The sequence below is a fragment of the Schistocerca piceifrons genome, chromosome 8 (assembly GCF_021461385.2).
Source record: "Schistocerca piceifrons isolate TAMUIC-IGC-003096 chromosome 8, iqSchPice1.1, whole genome shotgun sequence".
NCBI classification, from domain to species: domain Eukaryota; kingdom Metazoa; phylum Arthropoda; class Insecta; order Orthoptera; family Acrididae; genus Schistocerca; species Schistocerca piceifrons.
Window position 1 is genome coordinate 442,807,283 of NC_060145.1, and position 18,513 is coordinate 442,825,795.

The window sequence follows — 18,513 nt, forward strand, 5'->3', positions numbered from 1 at the left end:
TCCATACAAGAGCAGGGAGACAAGTCAAGTTTAAATAACCATTTATCACCAATGCTCCACACTTTAAAGGAGGGGGGGGGGGGGAGGGGGGGGGCTGTGTGGGAACGTGGGAGTAGCCAGTGATGCGTGCTTTACGCCATGAAAATGCAGCGGATGTTAGATATGAGTTTTTATTCTTTGACTGTTAGTTCAGTGAGTTTTCTTGTCCAAGTTGGAAAAATAAAGTATTTTGTGCAAGCTGTACGTGGGTTTAATTCATTGCCTACAAAGGTAATCGAGCTCTTTTCCGCCATACTACAACTACAAATTATACGTCCAAAATATGCATTTTTGAGATCATCCTTTGCGCTCACCCAGGAAAAAGGCAAAAAATTTATGAATTAAACCAAAAGCATGGCAGCAGATAAGTGGTTAAACCATAAGCATAAATGCAGAGATCTGCTTAAGATATACTTTGTCACCATTGCTGTTATTGTTTAATGCTTTTCTTATGAGCCGCACTTCATATACTCACCACCATTAAAGTGTTATTTTAGTCTTGATGAAACAGAGATGTGAAGAAATGAGTTTACTTCCCAACTGATGTTACAAGCTTATTAGAAGGCAGCTCAGTGAATTTCTGTACACTGTGTACAAAGTAAATTTGAAAGAAAGCTCAGGTGCTACAGTTTCGCTTCATAGCCTCTATCATTGCTGCCAATCACACGTGTGTGTGTGTGTGTGTGTGTGTGTGTGTGTGTGTGTGTGTGTGTGTGTTGCAAAGTACATACACAAGTAGTGTATGTAGTGTTGCAACTGTATCATCTACATCTACATCTACATTTATACTCCGCAAGCCACCCAACGGTGTGTGGCGGAGGGCACTTTACGTGCCACTGTCATTACCTCCCTTTCCTGTTCCAGTCGCGTATGGTTCGCGGGAAGAACGACTGTCTGAAAGCCTCCGTGCGCGCTCTAATCTCTCTAATTTTACATTCGTGATCTCCTCGGGAGGTATAAGTAGGGGGAAGCAATATATTCGATACCTCATCCAGAAACGCACCCTCTCGAAACCTGGCGAGCAAGCTACACCGCGATGCAGTGCGCCTCTCTTGCAGAGTCTGCCACTTGAGTTTATTAAACATCTCCGTAACGCTATCACGGTTACCAAATAACCCTGTGACGAAACGCGCCGCTCTTCTTTGGATCTTCTCTATCTCCTCCATCAAACCGATATGGTACGGATCCCACACTGATGAGCAATACTCAAGTATAGGTCGAACGAGTGTTTTGTAAGCCACCTCCTTTGTTGATGGACTACATTTTCTAAGCACTCTCCCAATGAATCTCAACCTGGTACCCGCCTTACCAACAATTAATTTTATATGATCATTCCACTTCAAATCGTTCCGCACGCATACTCCCAGATATTTTACAGAAGTAACTGCTACCAGTGTTTGTTCCGCTATCATATAATCATACAATAAAGGATCCTTCTTTCTATGTATTCGCAATACATTACATTTGTCTATGTTAAGGGTCAGTTGCCACTCCCTGCACCAAGTGCCTATCCGCTGCAGATCTTCCTGCATTTCGCTACAATTTTCTAATGCTGCAACTTCTCTGTATACTACAGCATCATCCGCGAAAAGCCGCATGCAACTTCCGACACTATCTACTAGGTCATCTATATATATTGTGAAAAGCAATGGTCCCATAACACTCCCCTGTGGCACGCCAGAGGTTACTTTAACGTCTGTAGACGTCTCTCCATTGATAACAACATACTGTGTTCTGTTTGCTAAAAACTCTTCAATCCAGCCACACAGCTGGTCTGATATTCCGTAGGCTCTTACTTTGTTTATCAGGCGACAGTGCGGAACTGTATCGAACGCCTTCCGGAAGTCAAGAAAAATAGCATCTACCTGGGAGCCTGTATCTAATATTTTCTGGGTCTCATGAACAAATAAAGCGAGTTGGGTCTCACACGATCGCTGTTTCCGGAATCCATGTTGATTCCTACATAGTAGATTCTGGGTTTCCAAAAACGACATGATACTCGAGCAAAAAACATGTTCTAAAATTCTACAACAGATCGACGTCAGAGATATAGGTCTATAGTTTTGCGCATCTGCTCGACGACCCTTCTTGAAGACTGGGACTACCTGTGCTCTTTTCCAATCATTTGGAACCCTCCGTTCCTCTAGAGACTTGCGGTACACGGCTGTTAGAAGGGGGGCAAGTTCTTTCGCGTACTCTGTGTAGAATCGAATTGGTATCCCGTCAGGTCCAGTGGACTTTCCTCTATTGAGTGATTCCAGTTGCTTTTCTATTCCTTGGATACTTATTTCGATGTCAGCCATTTTTTCGTTTGTGCGAGAATTTAGAGAAGGAACTGCAGTGCGGTCTTCCTCTGTGAAACAGCTTTTGAAAAAGGTGTTTAGTATTTCAGCTTTACGCGTGTCATCCTCTGTTTCAATGCCATCATCATCCCGTAGTGTCTGGATATGCTGTTTCGAGCCACTTACTGATTTAACGTAAGACCAGAACTTCCTAGGATTTTCTGTCAAGTCGGTACATAGAATTTTACTTTCGAATTCACTGAACGCTTCACGCATAGCCCTCCTTACACTAACTTTGACATCGTTTAGCTTCTGTTTGTCTGAGAGGTTTCGGCTGCGTTTAAACTTGGAGTGAAGCTCTCTTTGCTTTCGCAGTAGTTTCCTAACTTTGTTGTTGTACCACGGTGGGTTTTTCCCGTCCCTCACAGTTTTACTCGGCACGTACCCGTCTAAAATGCATTTTACGATTGCCTTGAACTTTTTCCATAAACACTCAACATTGTCAGTGTCGGAACAGAAATTTTCGTTTTGATCTGTTAGGTAGTCTGAAATCTGCCTTCTATTACTCTTGCTAAACAGATCAACCTTCCTCCCTTTTTTTATATTCCTATTAACTTCCATATTCAGGGATGCTGCAACGGCCTTATGATCACTGATTCCCTGTTCTGTACATACAGAGTCGAAAAGTTCGGGTCTGTTTGTTATCAGTAGGTCCAAGATGTTATCTCCACGAGTCGGTTCTCTGTTTAATTGCTCGAGGTAATTTTCAGATAGTGCACTCAGTATAATGTCACTCGATGCTCTGTCCCTACCACCCGTCCTAAACATCTGAGTGTCCCAGTCTATATCTGGTAAATTGAAATCTCCACCTAAGACTATAACATGCTGAGAAAATTTATGTGAAATGTATTCCAAATTTTCTCTCAGTTGTTCTGCCACTAATGCTGCTGAGTCAGGAGGTCGGTAAAAGGAGCCAATTATTAACCTAGTTCGGTTGTTGAGTGTAACCTCCACCCATAATAATTCAGATTTGAATACGGAAGTCTTTAAAATGTTCTATCACAAAACCCTTGTTCTATTTCCATGTGGCATCTCTGTCATAGAACATCACCAGCATGAAAAGCATATTTTCGGCACTTCATAAAATGCTTTCATCCCTACCTGAGCTCCCGTCGCTGAAGGTCCACTCCCCTTCTCCACATATCCAGTAGGTGAGCTCATTTTATGTGTGTTAGTGTGGTGCGATGGCTGTTCTGTCAGCCAACAAGAGCTCACTATCCATAAATGGGAGACATTTCCTTGATTATGACCGAGCATATTCTTCTAGACTTGGTGTTTGAATTTAAAAGGTTGTTGACTGATATTGTTGCTGAATACAGTACATCAGAAATACATGTAAAAAGATGAGACTGAGTTCTAAGTGGCACAACAAAAGGTGCTGTCTGGGCCCCTTTGTCACGTATTGGCTCGGTCCAGAACACTTTGCGTCGACTGTCTTGTTTTTACATTACCACTGCAAACTGGCAGTAGGTGTATCAATTGCGCATTGAAGCTAAATATTGCAAGTTGTGCTGATGGTGGATTACATCAGCATTTCCTCTCTCACATCTCTCCTCTCAAGAATGACCTAAAATATTCCATTAATTTAAGTGAGACATTGAGTAAGAAATGAAAATCGAGATACCCCTTACAAGGACAAAATGTAAAATAAGGGAATTTTTAGCATTAATCTTATCGGTTTCTCAGAGGGACTATGAATTCATTGTGTAGAACCATGAAAAACATTAAATCAGAGACTGTAAAATCTAAGTTCCACTGTGTTACTTTATTGATGAATTTTTTTTATTGATGATCTGACCATTTGAGCAGTATATATATATATATATATATATTTTTTTTTTTTTTTTTCTAGTATATGTATTCAATGTACAATCTATTATAGTTATAAGCTTGGCGAGTCTCCTGTACACTAAATCAATATCATGTACGTTATGAGACAATAAAATTCTGATTCTGAGTAAGATCATTTCATCAACACATGTAACTATGCTTTGGCACTTTTATTACTACCATAAAATACAGATTCGAGACCTGTCTTACAATCAAACAAGAGTACTGTATCTTAACTCTTTTCCTTTCTGGCTGCCAATGTGTCTACATTTTACAAAAAAATAATACACTACTGGCCATTAAAATTGCTACACCAAGAAGAAATGCAGATGATAAACGGGTATTCATTGGACAAATATATTATACTAAAACTGACATGTGATTACATTTTCACGCAATTTGGGTGCATAGATCCTGAGAAATCAGTACCCAGAACAACCACCTCTGGCCATAATAACGGCCTTGATATGCCTGGGCATTGAGTCAAACAGGGCTTGGATGGCGTGTACAGGTTCAGCTGCCCATGCAGCTTCAACACGATACCACAGTTCATCAAGAGTAGTGACTGGCGTATTGTGACGAGCCAGTTGCTCGGCCACCATTGACCAGACGTTTTCAGTTGGTGAGAGATCTGGAGAATATGCTGGCCAGGGCAGCAGTCGAACGTTCCCTGTATCCAGAAAGGCCCGTACAGAACCTGCAACATGCAGTGGTGCATTATCCTGCTGAAATGTAGGGTTTCGCAGGGATCGAATGAAGGGTAGAGCTACGGGTTTTGCCATTCATGCACCCCGGTTTGTCGTTGAGTACACCATTGCAGGCGCTCCTGTCTGTGATGCAGCGTCAATGGTAACCGCAACCATGGTCTCCGAGCTGATAGTCCACGGTGCTGCAAACATCGTTGAACTGTTTGTGCAGATGGTTGTTGTCTTGCAAACGTCCCCATGTGTTGGCTCGGATCGAGACGTGGCTGCACGACCCGTTACAGTCATGCGGATAAGATGCCTGTCATCTCAACTGCTAGTGATACGAGGCCATTGGGATCCAGCACGGTGTTCCATATTACCCTCCTGGACCCACTTATTTCATAATCTGCTAACAGTCATTTGATCTCGACCAACACGAGCAGCAATGTCGCGATATGATAAATCACTATCGCAAGAAGCTACAATCCAACCTTTATCAAAGTCGGAAACGTGATGGTACGCATTTCTCCTCCTTACAAGAGGCATCACAACAACGTTTCACCAGGCAATGCCGCTCAACTGCTGTTTGTGTATGAGAAATCGGTTGGAAACTTTCCTCATGTCAGCATGTTGTAGGTGTCGCCACCAGCGCCAACCTTGTGTGAATGCTCTGAAAAGCTAATCGTTTGCATGTCACAGCATCTTCTTCCTGTCAATTAAATTTCGCGTCTGTAGCACGTCATCTTCATGGTGTAGCAATTTTAATGGCCAGTAGTGTATGAATTAGTATGAATTAGACAGACAGAAGAGCTGACCTGTTTTTAGACCACAGGACATAGTTTTAATTTCTGAAATGGAACATCTCTTGAATATCTATGATTCCAATAGAGTTGTTAGAAGGTGGTTTTCCTGCTACTTTTTAGGTGTACTGTCACCATGGCTCTGTCACAATTATGAAATGTGACTCCCAGGCAAGGAAAGAGTTTAGAAGCAAGTTGAAGCATAATGGACCTAGGACAAGGAATTAATTTAGTGGAATTTTGTAAGTACTAGAGCCTGTTTCTTAGTGTATATTTTTGTCAGTAATTATTATTATTATTGTTGTTGTTGTTGTTGTTGCTATTCTCACTGTGGAAGAATTGCAATGTGAAAAGGATGAAGAGATGCTGAGGATGTCCATTGATTCAGATACAGACAATCCCTCCTATCAACCAGATGAATCTACTGATTCTGATGAGTAGCCAGACAATGTTGCAATTTGTAACTTTCTTTCCTCTGCCATCTGTAATTATAAAGGCAAGTATTCAGTCTTGAACACAGAACCTCCCTTGTAAAGAATGTTACAAAAATTGCTGAGGATGTAACTAGGGCACAACAAGTAAAGCATCAAAATCAGGATTGGGAAATTTTAGATGATAGAGCTCATGTTAAGAACGGTAACAATGCTAGAAAATGAAAAAAGATGGCAATTAAAGAGGAATGGAAAAGAAATCAAAGCAAAATCAGTTGATAGCATCATGTAGCACATACTTCAATAAATAATTCCGTTAGGTCCTGCAAGAAATGTGAAGCCAAAAGATTGCTAAAATGTCAGATACAGTGCAGTAGTAAGTTTACTGAGCAAGACAGACAAAATATCCTACTGGGGTCTTGGATTAGTTGAGCTACAAAGGCAGTTCCTAAATAAGTTAGTGGAGGAAGAAGAAAAACAAAGTGTGAGAACTAAATATGATAGGTCATGAAAGAAGAACACCACAAAATTATATCTAATAAAGGGAGCTGGTAAATTTCAAGTGTGTATGCCGCATTTACTCATGACTTGACATTTCTGAAGCCTTTGTAAAAAACACTATTAAAACAAGATATGAGCATTATGCAACTGAGAAAGAGAGAAGAGGATGTCTTGAGCCATGTATAAAGAAACTAGAAGAAAGCTGAGAGGCTATAAGGAAAGAAATTAAGAATTTTCCTACACTTCCTTCTCATTACAAGAGGAAACAATGTACAGAAGATAATTTACCTGCTGATATGAGTATTAAAGTAATGTATGAGTTATGTCAGAAGCAATGTTTTGAAGCAGAAATTATGGTTGTACTGACAGATTTTCACTACAGAACTGAATCTGACATTACATGTGTGATGAATGTTTAAAAATTTTCACATCTTTCAGCTGAGGAAAAGGAAGACTAAGTTTTTAAAAGGGAAGAGGGAGAGCAAATGAGAAGGGAAGATATGGCAAAGGAGTTTGAGAACTTTGAAAAAGAAACTGCAAGAAAAGGTGAACCTGTGCTGTCTGAATTTTGCAAGCTGTGCTTTATTGCCCTAAAGTGAATGCAAAGGCGATATTCTATAAAAGAAGGTTCTCTGTGTACACTCTCATGGTTCTTAACTAGGGGGAAACAAAACTGATTGCTACATGTGGAATAAGACAACAGCAAAAACATGTTCCATAGAAGTGGCTTCATGTGTATGGAAATTTGTGAAAGATCATGCACTAGGAAAAATAGCAGCCTTGTTTTCTGATACTTGTGGGGGGCCAAAACAAGAATGCCAACACAAACACTGTGTGTTTGCATGCAGTGAATATACTAGATATTCCAACTACAAACCAATGCTTTTTTGTGCTTGGACATTCAGAAATGAAGTAGACTCAGAAAACGTAAATGTGTGAATGTTTTTGATGCCACTGGCTGGTGCAGTATTGCAAGAATGACCTCTGACAATCGCAGATTTACAGAAATGGATAATACTTAAATTTTATGTTTCAACCAGCTACAGAAGAAACTAATTCAGAATTTTTTTTAAAAAATCTGTTGAAAATAGAGAAACTAAAATGGCTTAAGATTGTTTGGATGCAATATTGGAAATATCAACCTGACATAATACTTTTCAAGCATTTGTATGATGATTCTGAATTCCAAATTCTGCACACCTAGAAAAGACATAGCCTATGAAATGCAACAAGTCTGGGACATAAAAACAATATTCTGTGCCCAATATATGATGGTCCTCTCCGTGTAAGTAAAGAAAAGAAAAACGATTCTTTAGATTTATGTAATAAGGGTATTATTCCTCCTAGGTAACATCACACATTATATCAAGGACTCAATATTGCTAATGAGTTAAAAGTGAGGATATCACAGAATAGACTTCATATATTCTTTTGTCACTACTTCATCATCTTAGCTATTTCATTTAAACCACTTTTGGTTTACATTATGCATTAAAAAATATGTGTCTTGTCATTTTGACACAGTAAAGTACAAGCATTAGACAGCTGTGAGAACACAACTGTATTTTGAAACTTCCTGGCAGATTAAAACTGTGTGCCCGACCGAGACTCGAACTCGGAACCTTTGCCTTTCGCGGGCAAGTGCTCTACCCACATCCTTTCGGCTTTCCCTCTCCTTCCCTCTTTCCTGATGAAGCGACCGTTGGTTGCGAAAGCTTGAAATTTTATGTGTGTGTTTGTGTGTTTTTTTATTGTGCCTATCTACCAGTGCTTTCCCGTTTGGTAAGTTATGGAATCTTTGTTTTTAATATACCACCACAACTGACACCCAGAACTTGGGGGTCCAAATTTATTTACCAATTTACTTATATACTTAATAGAGTACATAATACTAACCTGATGTATATCTGAGTTTGCATTACTGCCTACCATGCAGCAGGGGGCCCGGGTTTGATTCCCGGCAGGGGACTGGGTGTTGTGTGTTCTTCATCATCATCTTCATCATCATTGACTCTCAAGTCACTGATGTGGCATCACCTAAAAAGGACTTGCAATACGGCGGCCGAACTCCCCCGAATGGGGCCTCCCGGCCAACAATGCCATATGATCATTTCATTTCATTTTTATGAAATATATTTTATGTAAGTAATAATGAGTATGGTGCATAAGTTAATTATGTATATATAACATTGTTTCATGTACCATTACCACCATTCATTGTACCTGAGAGACAGTCAAACCTGAGAGACGAGACTGCTGCAGTGGAGAGTTTGGGTCCACAGCTTTATGACAATATAAGAGGTGTCTGAACCGAGACAAACAGCAGCATTCAAGAACCAATTACAAAAGGTAAGAGGGTGATTGCAAGTGCTTCTGGGCTGGGAACCAAGAGAAGGAAAGGTATCGGGGGGCCATGCACTGTGGTGACTGTGTAGTCTAAAAATAATCACAGTGTTGTTCTTACTGTTTATACAGTACTTTTGCCACAAATATTTTTAGAAAGATTCATTTGCTACAGCTTCACTGACTTTGTGTAACAAAGCTTAGGGATTTTGAGTCAAATAGGTGATCTGTTATACACTGTTCAGACAATCTGCTGTGTGGCAATTAGCCAAAGTCAAGTTTGATTATATGGGAGATTCATATGTGTATAGTAATGTTTAAATAATCGTTTGCGCAGTATAACATTTATTAACATTACACTGTACATGTGTTGCTAAAGGTGTACTGCACAAAGTAACTTACTTAAAGGCGCAGGACACATAGTTAGCTTAAAGTGCACTATACAAAATTTCTTTATGATATGTTCAATATTTTTCTGTGTGTTTTGTGTAATTTAAATGTTTCTTGTGCATGCTATTTCTGTGTATTATATTTTTCTGTGTGTCTCTGCTGTGATAGTGAAACTGATTCTGAGTAAAGATGGTTAACACATGGAGGGATAAGTGAGTAGAGGATGAGAACATGTCCAAATTTGAAGTGGATGATAATGTCCAAGATTTTGCATTAAATAAACAAGGTGAAATGTAAAGCTCATGAATTCCTGAAATGGAAAACGAGCGACATTGCATAGATAATGCGTCTTTAGATTCTAGTGCAGAAACTCAAATGAGTAAAAACATTCACACAACTGATAGTGTAGAGAAATGTGATGCAACGGCATCAACAGCTGATGTGTTGCCAACATCACCACCTTTACCAGACTTTCTTGCAGTGCTTTTAGCACAGCTTGACATGAGAGACAACAATGTGAAAAAAGAGAGCAAGAGCGAGATGCTCAATTTCTAACAAAGTTCAATAGATTCTCGACCAACGCAACAAGGCGATTGTTTCATATCTGCACAAGAAATTGATATTGTCAAAACAGCAAGTTGCAGGACTTGTAGGGCAGAACAAAAACATCCAGCAACAAGTTTCAAATTTAGACGATAAAGTAGACCACCATGACAGAGCGCAAACATGTTTGGGGGAGCCAAGTGAAAATCATCAGCAAAACTGTTGATGATATTACACAAGGTTTATAACAACGAATTGACGAGCATCTGTCAGATGAACAATTTCAGTCATGCTTGGCAGAACCATTGCATGTGACCCACACGTCGCCAGGAAAAGAGCAGTACGGAAACATACCGATTAATATTCCCAGCATGGAGACATCAGCCAGCGAGAGTATGCAGCTGCTCTCTCCATGAAGTTACACAGGCATTATTGCTATGACAGATGCATGCGTGCTACCAACTGTAGCACAAGTTAAACATGAGGAGTCATTGATTACGCACCGCCAGTTCCAAACTTTCAATGACGAAAAGAAAAGTGTTCACCCAGTGATTTTCGTAAAAAGTATCAGAAATGTGTTGTCCTTATCTTGAAATGAACACTAGAAGATACAGACTGTAATACCCTTTATAACCGGTGATGCGGCTCTGTGGGCAATGGAAATTGCCGATCAGTGTCCGATGTTTCTGGATATTGAAAGTAAATTCTTGGCAAGATTTTGGTCTTGGTCAGTACAAGAAAGATCATGCAAACAGGTTTATAACCCCAAGCATTTCAATCCCAGACCCGGAAACCTTCAAACATATTTCGAACGATACTTCAACAAGACCCGATATTGGGACGAACCAATGCAGGTGTGGGATGTTTTGCGAATTTTAAAAGGAAAATTACTGATTGCTATTCACAAAAAATTAGTACATGTCCCAGATACTGACCTTGAACAATTTGTGGCCACAAATGGTTCCCTTGACCCTATTTAAGAGGATGCTCGACAGAATGAATACGGGAATTCAAATAATGGTCAGGGGAACAATAAAGCACTAAATCAAGGCAACGGCAGTCTGCGAAAGAATGGATTTGCACGTAATAGTGAATATCCTCATGGGGAAAACTATACTAAAAGTACCAACATGATGAACAATGCGCCAGCAGGCAATGGTAATTGGCGTCGCAGTAGTTATGATGGTAATCATTATGCTAATGTGAGCCAGTGTCCAACCAAAAGTGGAGGAGATAATTTTAACCAGAAGAGAAGAGCCGAAGAAGGAGGTAATACCCTCTTCGCTAATAACAGCATGCGAACGAGTAATGAGCAGTGGCAACGAACAGGGCAGGCTAACTGGCAGTCGCAACATGCAATGCCAGCAGGCCATGTACCCGTTAACCACATTAATGCGATTCCGATGCCACCACCCCCACTACAGCCACAAAGTGACCCATCACAAGTGCATGTGTCACAAATCCACCTTGCACTGTGAAGGGCGGTGTAAGGATAACTGATGTGACAGATCAGGTACTGGCAAAGTGTGACAGGTTGTCAAACTCTGGCAGATCGCTGTAGGCCCTACCCAGACTGTTGGCAAGCCAAAAGAGGGGGGAAGACAGAATGTGAATATTCATTTATTACGATATAATGACGTTTGTGACATCAATGAGGAGTTGACGATTGATCTGTGACAGATGGGACAATCAGAAGTAGAACTAATGCAGGCTGCTTTTCAGGGGCAAATAAACGGCATATCGGTGTCAGTGATTCTGGATACAGGTGCTAGTGGCTTCGTTATTGATGAACAGTTGTTTAAAAGTGTAGATCGGATGAGGACATTGCAAATTCTGTCGGTTGAGAATTGTAAGGTGGTAGGTGCTCTACGGGACAGGGTACAATTCATAAAAAATCAGGTGCAGGCTGAGATAACCAAGGAAAACGAAGACATCAAGTGCTCATTCCTAGTGGTAAAGAATCCAGTGGTACCTTGCATCTTGGGGTTGGATGTGCTTAGGGAAATGAAGTCTAAAATAGATCTCTCCTGAGCCATCTGTATCTTATTCTGCCAAAACTGACGAATTGACCTGGCACTAATTAGGATCCTGGACAATTATTGCTGGCATGTCCGTGTAACGAAAGCTGATCCACATGCAATGTGCATTAAAGACGGTGGGCCTACGGAGAACGATAATAAACAGGAATCCGACTGGGCACAAGAAACTGTCACCATAAAACAATATATCAATGAAAAGGTAGCCAAATCAGCCTATCTGAGTCAGCAACAACAGCTGAACTTATACAGTTGTTGAACCAATTTGCAGCAGTTAAAAAAAAAAAAAACGTGGAATTATTTGTGGATACGAATTCAATATGCAAGTACAACCACACACTACATTCTGTTGAACTACCTACCCAGTGCCTTGGACAAAAAGGCAAGCTGTGGGGAGAGAAATACTGAGAATGCTGCTTTGGCAGATAATAGAGCCATCAATGTCACCTTACAGTAGCCTGCTGCTAGCTGTGACAATAGCAGAGGCAGTATCAGATTGGTGTTGGATGTACGAGATATCAACAATATAATTATACATGTATGGACGAGGCCCGAAAACATTTGGAGCAAATCCAGAAATTTCAAGGCGTCAAATACTTGACAAGCCTTGACATGAAGCCTTCCTACTGGCAGTTTCCCTTAACACCAGGCTCTAGCAAAAACACTGCATTTATATTTGCCGGTCGGAGTTGTCAGTTTAGAGTTTTGGCATTTGGGCTGAATGCCAGTGCAGGTGTATTTATTATGGCACTTGAAACTGTATTAGGGCACTTGAAACTGTATTAGGGCCTGACATTTTGGAAAAGGTGACTGTCTATGTAGACGACATCTTGGTAGCATCCGAAACACGTGCAGAACACATGGAAATTTTACACTGTATCTTAGAAAGGTTTTCTGAGGTAGGTGTTACTGCCAATATCACGAAAACCAAATTTGGGCGAGAAGAAATTAAATTTTTAGGGCTCATTACTTCTCCGGTGGGTATCTTACCTAACTCGAAGAAATTACATGTGATAGAGGAGATGCCTTGGGCCAACAACAAGAAGTAACTAAAAGCGTTTACAAGAATGGCATCATTTTTAGGCCTTTTGTCCCTGCTCAGTTACTAAATAATGAGGATTTGTTAAATCTGTTAAGAAAAAACCGACCATGGGTATTTACACATGCATGTAAAAGAGCATATAATCAGCTTAAAGAGGCACTGGTAAATGCTGAAATACTCCGTCATCCTAACATGACGCAGGATTTTTATCTTGTGGCAGATGCTTCCATTTGTGGGTTAGGTGCCTGTCTGTTTCAAGCAGACAGCATAGGACAACTGACAGAGGTAAAAATAATTGGATTTGCAAGTTGAGTCCTGAATTTGTGTGAGCATTCCTACTCCGCTACAGAACTGGAAGTGCTCGCAGTGGTATGGGCATTAAAGAAGTACCACTATTATGTCTATGGCAAGAGAATAATCATATTTTGTGACCGCCAGGCACTTAGCTATGTACTTACATGTAGGTGGCTTCATAAACATCTTACGAGGTGGGTTTTGGCACTCCAGGATTATGACTTCCAAATTAGGCATGTCAAAGGCACGGATAATGTTGTTGCCAGTGCATTCTCAAGGTTACCACAGGGATTGCCCGAGTTTGCAGGACTGGTTGAACAATCAACTGAGTTCAAAATTTTGTCATTAAAAGACTCCAACAGAAGGTAAAAATACTTATGTATGCACCGAGAAATCAAAGAAATGCGACGAGGTGGCCCAATTTGGGAAAAAATAGGTAACTCGTTGAGGAATAATCCAGATGGAGAATTTGGAAAACTTTATAAGATGCACAATCATCTTTTATATCACAGGATGCATGAAGCTTCCGAGAACTGGTGCATCTGCATACTTACACAAGCAATAAACAATTTAACCTGGTACACCCATGATTATTGGGGATGCTTCGGTGATAAAAAATGTGCCAGTATACTAACCAGGTATTGCTATTTTCCTAATCTACATGGGAAGATCAATGAACTTGTGAGGTCATGCCTTATCCATCAGAAGACAAAACCTAGTACACATAGTACTAAAAATGAGCTGCATCTAATCGTTCTGGCAGAACCTCTACAGATCACAGCTGTTAATGTAATGGGATCTTTGCCAATACCTAAAGATGGGGTAAAATCTATCATTGCAGATTTCGATATCTTTTCAAAATACCTAAAACTATATCCAACATCTAAGACAATTATCAGAAAACTCGTGACCGTTTATATCCCAAGTATTGGAAAACCAATAACTCTTGACAGGTAATGCCAGCTACTTTAAAAGTCAATGTTGGAAACAGTTTCTACGGGACCAAGCAATTAGACATATATTAGTATCATATTTTAATCCTAGCGGGAATCCCGTAGCACAATGTTTCTGTGACTTAAACAGATTCATCATAGCCTATGTGGCTAACCAATAGACTAAGTGGGTGGAACTTGTATCCATCTTTGAAAAGATATACAACGAAGTACCACATTAGTCCACAGGATACACACATTGTCAAATAGTTATGACAAATTCGCAGTGGTATGGGCATTAAAGAAGTACCACCATTATGTCTATGGCAAAAGAATAATCATATTTTGTGACCACCAGGCAAATAGCCATGCACCCAGTGATCAAAAAGTCAGTATAAATTTGAAAACTGAATAAATCACGGAATAATGTAGATAGAGGTACAAATTGACACACATGCTTGGAATGACATGGGGTTTTATTATAACCAAAAAAAATACAAAAGTTCAAAAAATGTTCGACAGATGGCGCTTCATCTGATCAGAATAGCAATAATTAGCATAACAAAGTAAGACAAAGCAAAGATGATGTTCTTTACAGGAAATGCTCAATATGTCCACCATCATTCCTCAGCAATAGCTGTAGTCGAGGAATAACGTTGTGAACAGCACTGTAAAGCATGTCCGGAGTTATGGTGAGGCATTGGCGTTGGATGTTGTCTTTCAGCATCCCTAGAGATGTCAGTCGATCACGATACGCTTGTGACTTCAGGTAACCCCAAAGCCAATAATTGCACGGACTGAGGTCTGGAGACCTGGGAGGCCAAGCATGACAAAAGTGGCAGCTGAGCACACAATCATCACTAAACAAAGTGTGCAAGAGATCTTTCACGCATCTAGCAATATGGGGTGGAGCGCCATCCTGCATAAACATCATACGTTCCAGCAGGTGTTTATCAGCCAAGCTGGGGATGATGCGATTCTGTAACATATCGGCGTACTTCTCACCCATCACGGTAGCAGTTACAAAACCAGAATCACGCATTTCCTCGAAGAAAAAAGGCCTGATAACGGTAGATGTGAAAAATCCATCCCATACCATGACTTTCTCGGTGTGCAATGGAGTTTCCACGACAGTTCTAGGATTTTCGGTAGCCCAAGTTCTGCGGTTGTGGGCGTTGACAGACCCTCGGAGCGTGAAATGAGCTTCGTCGGTCCACAAAACGTTACTCAACCAATCGTCATCTTCCGCCATCTTTCGAAATGCCCACACCGCAAAGGCCCTCCGCTTCACTAAATCGCCAGGTAACAGTTCATGATGCTGATGGATTTTGTATGGATAGCATAGGAGGGTACGCCTCAGTGCCAACCAAACAGTAGTGTACGGAATGCCGGTGCGACTGCACGAGCGCTGACTTCCCCGTGCATAGATGAACCTGCTACAGTCTCCATTTCTTCCTGAACTGTCTCAGCAGCATTACACCTTGTGCTCGGTCGGCCACTACGGGGTCTATCGTCTAAACAGCCCGTGGCTTCGAACTTCTAAATCATTCTCACCACAGCTGCATTTGTCAACGGACCTTTACCTGTTTGAATCCCCTTCCTATGGCGATAGGATCGTAACGCATAACTAGCACATTCCCCATTCTGATGATACAGCTTCAGCTTCACTAAAAGCGCCTTTTCAGGTAACATCAACATGCTGCAACTGCTGGCACATCTGATTCTCTCTCTCATTACAGCTCCTTTTATACACGATTGTCATGCGCAGTCACTGACGTTTTGCTGTCCAGCACCATCTGTCGGACATGTTGTGAACATTGTTTCTTTTTTTTTGGTTCTAATAAAACCGCATGTCATTCCAACATGTGTGTCAATTTTTACCTCTCTATCTACATTATTCCGTGGTTTATTAATTTTTCAAATTTATACTGACTTTTTGATCACCCGGTATTTACATGCAGGTTGCTTCATAAACATCTTACAAGGTGGGTTTCGGCACTCCAGGATTATGACAATATCAAGAGAGCAGAGGTTACAACGAGCTTTGCTGTCACTGCAACACCATGCCGTGAAGTTTGATAGAAACCTGAATCAAATATATACCTACAAAATAGGAGACTTGGTTATGTTGAAAAACCACCCCAAGGCTTATAATATTAAAAGAATAAATAAAAAAGTGGCAAATTTTGTATACTGGGCCACACCTAATAATTAACGTACCACATGATGGGTGCTACCTGTTGGCATACCCGGAGACAAAGAAGATGTAAGGTTGTACCCTGACAGAGCCTTAAAGGCCTTCATATCTTTGAATGAAGAAACTGATACTTGTTGTTGTTGTGGTCTTCAGTCCTGAGACTGGTTTGATGCAGCCCTCCATGCTACTCTATCCTGTGCAAGCCTTTTCATCTCCCAGTACCTACTGCAACCCACATCCTTCTGAATCTGCTTAGTGTATTCATCTCTTGGTCTCCCTCTACGACTTTTACCCTCCACGCTGCCCTCCAATACTAAATTGGTGATCCCTTGATGCCTCAGAACATGTCCTACCAACCGATCCCTTCTTCTGGTCAAGTTGTGCCACAACCTTCTCTTCTCCCCAATCCTATTCAATACTTCCTCATTAGTTATGTGATCTACCCATCTAATCTTCAGCATTCTTCTGTAGCACCACATTTCGAAAGCTTCTATTCTCTTCTTGTCCAAACTATTTATCGTCCACGTTTCACTTCCATACATGGCTACACTCCATACAAATACTTTCAGAAACGACTTCCTGACACTTAAATCTATACTCGATGTTAACAAATTTCTCTTCTTCAGAAACGCTTTCCTTGCCATTGCCAGTCTACATTTTATATCCTCTCTACTTCGACCATCATCAGTTATTTTGCTCCCCAAATAGCAAAACTCCTTTACTACTTTAAGTGCCTCATTTCCTAATCTAATTCCCTCACCATCACCCGACTTAATTAGACTACATTCCATTATCCTTGTTTTGCTTTTGTTGATGTTCATCTTATATCCTCCTTTCAAGACACTGTCCATTCCATTCAACTGCTCTTCCAAGTCCTTTGCTGTCTCTGACAGAATTACAGTGTCATCGGCGAACCTCAAAGTTTTTATTTCTTCTCCATGAATTTTAATACCTACTCCGAATTTTTCTTTTGTTTCCTTTACTGCTTGCTCAATATACAGATTGAACAACATCGGGGAGAGGCTACAACCCTGTCTTACTCCCTTCCCAACCACTGCTTCCCTTTCATGTCCCTCGACTCTTATAACTGCCATCTGGTTTCTGTACAAATTGTAAATAGCCTTTCGCTCCCTGTATTTTACCCCTGCCACCTTTAGAATTTGAAAGAGAGTATTCCAGTCAACATTGTCAAAAGCTTTCTCCAAGTCTACAAATGCTAGAAACGTAGGTTTGCCTTTCCTTAATCTTTCTTCTAAGATAAGTCGTAAGGTCAGTATTGCCTCACGTGTTCCAGTGTTTCTACGGAATCCAAACTGATCTTCCCCGAGGTTGGCTTCTACTAGTTTTTCCATTCGTCTGTAAAGAATTCGTGTTAGTATTTTGCAGCTGTGACTTATTAAACTGATAGTTCGGTAATTTTCACATCTGTCAACACCTGCTTTCTTTGGGATTGGAATTATTATATTCTTCTTGAAGTCTGAGGGTATTTCGCCTGTTTCATACATCTTGCTCACCAGATGGTAGAGTTTTGTCAGGACTGGCTCTCTCACTTAACTGAGTGAAAAACTCAACTGAACTGTAAATAGTTAGTAGTTTATAAGTTATAGTTTAAGTGTAGTTAGGATTTGATTTTCAATTCATATGCCTTTGCAGTTCATTTGTATGCATTGGTATGTATGTGTGACTATATAAGAGTGTATATATGTAAGCTATTTGTTTGAATGGGATGTATGTATCTGAAGGTACACATCTGGACAAGGTTATAGTTAATGAATCTGATTTGAGGCTCAAGGCACAAAATTTTACTAGGCATTGTGCATGGTTGCCTGAGCCTGTTTCAATCATGATTTGCTGAGAAAAAAAAATCTACTGAGATGATAGGGGGAAAAAAAGGTTGGGGCAGATGTTTAAATTCTGCACAAATACCAGCCTAGAAGTGCTTGCAGTCTTACCGTCACATGTAAGGCAACTGCAAGCGCAATAATCGAAATGAATTTGAATCAGTGTTGAATGTTTACTGATGTCAGATACACAAATTTACTGAACTCTCGAGTCCAGAAAGACCAATTGGTCAGACTTTCTAAGAAAGAAATGCTGGCTATAACAC